At 41.2% G+C, this 2,500-nt stretch overlaps 1 pseudogene; it reads left to right on the top strand.

Moving 5' to 3' along the window:
• Nucleotides 1–2,500, top strand: part of LOC137995726 (uncharacterized) — a 4,280-nt pseudogene that overhangs the window by 1,155 nt on the left and 625 nt on the right.

Consider the following 2,500-nt stretch of genomic DNA (forward strand, 5'->3'; position numbering starts at 1 on the left):
GGGGAGGCAATTGTGATAATAGTTCAATTCATGGACAATGAGTGGAACATTACGCGGCGGCTTGTAAGAATCTAGGTGTGTTCAAAGTCAGTCAATGTCAAGCAACTGGCACAAGTTCTGAATCAGTGCCTGTCTGTTGAATACGGAGTCAGAGGAAATTCATTGCTTGGCGCTATGCGAGACTGTGCTACAACAAGTTGCAAAAATAGTGGAGACACTTCACCTTCTTGGGGCGTTATTAATTTCCCTATTATCTCTCACACTGCAGCCCCCCTACCCCCCTTATCAGTGTTGCTAGCGAGACAAAAAAATGTTGGGAACTTAAGCAGTCAACATTGAAAGGGGGAGAGGGGAGAAGAAGTGGGAAAGGTTTAAATTCTAGATACACCGAGTATTGGAAGTTAGAAAAGGTGTTTTTTAATGAAAGTGTCTCAACAATTTTGCAACTTGTTGTCTGAGTTGGTTGTCACTGTATTGGCGTACGGTCACTTTGTTTATTGGAACGGGAAGGCGTCTATCGTTTGCGTTTAATATGGTGTTTCCAAAAAAAAGGGTTTAATTCTCTGATCTGCTGTGAATGGAAAATGGCCAGCGATAAACTGGATTTTGGCGGGGTTTCGGTATGACGTAGTTTGAAGGCATTTCAGTGCTTTCTCTGAGTCAAGTCGAACATACACATAATTTGGTACATGGAAAGGTGTGATTTCCATCCTTTCGCTTTTTAGAGTACGGTAGGAATCTCCTGGAACCGATTTCGAAATAATTTGCCTTAAACACCTATATTTGGGTCGACACATGACATCTAGAGCACGCGCAACATGTACGAAATTAGCTGTTGTTTACGAATGAGAAACAGACATAACCTCTCCTTTAACTGCGATCGCATGCCATTGAAAGGGAACATCAACTTTCCGAAAAATCAATTCTTAGCAAACATTGTTATACAAAGATACATTTTCATAGAAGTCCATTTGTAACATTACTTATTGCTTTCGGGCTAGTCTGCTGCCAGAGAAGGGATCGGTAACACTTACTAGTAAGTCTTCTAAGTGACGTGTCGGGTACAGGCTAATTCCATGTTCTTTGGAATGACTGACTGAGCACAATGATCAAAAGAAAGCACCCGATTGTGTTAAATCCTTTGCGAGATTTGTTTTACAATGAGATACAAAAGTGAACAAATTTGTACCGGCTACACATTATGACATTTATATGAAACGGTCTACACGGTCTACCACAACTTTTCATTGAGAAAATAATATGATATCATATTTCTTGCTGTTGCGATGGTAGACCGTGCTTTTATGGTAGACCGTTGGTAAATGGAATAGACGATATGTACAGGATTTCTAACTGTGTGAGCTTTATTACAAATCACCTGGTAATGTATTGGATTGATTAGAGAAGAAAGTACTAGTTGAATTGTGCTGTTTCCTCGAAGATACGATTTTCAACTGTAACGGCACCATCCCGGTTGACGTCACCAAGAAACACAATAAATGGTATTGTGTTACATAATACGAGCCATGTGTAACTTTCGGAGCATCAGATCTGCAGTGCAAAATACTTTGCTCGCTTTAGTATTTGGTACGGAGTCTTCTGTTAGCGATGATAAGTCCAAACACTCGAAAATCGATGCTACCGTATGTCAATAATTAATATCCTTTCGTGTTTGGTACAATGTGCTTTGCACTTCGCGTGCAAACTTCTGAAATGTTTCAGAGCTTATACGATATTTAATGATTGTTTTTTTAGTTCCTGCTTTTCTACGTTGGAACGTTTCCCTATAGGATTCAAATCCGGACTGGCAAAATTATTGCAATCAATCAGACAACAAGTTGCAAAAATAGTGGAGACACTTCACCTTCTTGGGGCGTTATTAATTTCCCTATTATCTCTCACACTGCAGCCCCCCTACCCCCCTTATCAGTGTTGCTAGCGAGACAAAAAATGTTGGGAACTTAAGCAGTCAACATTGAAAGGGGGAGAGGGGAGAAGAAGTGGGAAAGGTTTAAATTCTAGATACACCGAGTATTGGAAGTTAGAAAAGGTCTTTTTTAATGAAAGTGTCTCAACAATTTTGCAACTTGTTGTAGCGTCAACGAGGCAGCACTGAACATGGTGAATGTTGTGCGCTTCTCCCACACATTAGACGACATGGGGAACCATTTCAAGATCCCGACCCTGAAAGAGTTTGGTAGCCTGTGGATTAGAATGTTTCGTAACAGTTGCAAGGTGAAGCTGTTATGGAAGGATGTGACGGAAGCACCGAAGTCATGCAGCAAAACTAGATGGTGGTCGAGGTAGGAGGTGTATCAGCAGTTGATGGTGCAATTTGGAGATCTCGAAAGGTACATAGAAGAAGCGAAGGATGCAAAGGTCTGCCCACAGATTCTTCCACAACTTCAAGAGATTCTTTCTGATCCACAGCAACACATGCCCTTGAAGCTTGAGCTTGCCGCTACTATAGATGTCAGCGAACATTTTGTGAAGGCCACGT

Source organism: Montipora foliosa, chromosome 3 (assembly GCF_036669935.1).
Source record: "Montipora foliosa isolate CH-2021 chromosome 3, ASM3666993v2, whole genome shotgun sequence".
Taxonomy (NCBI): Eukaryota; Metazoa; Cnidaria; class Anthozoa; order Scleractinia; family Acroporidae; genus Montipora; species Montipora foliosa.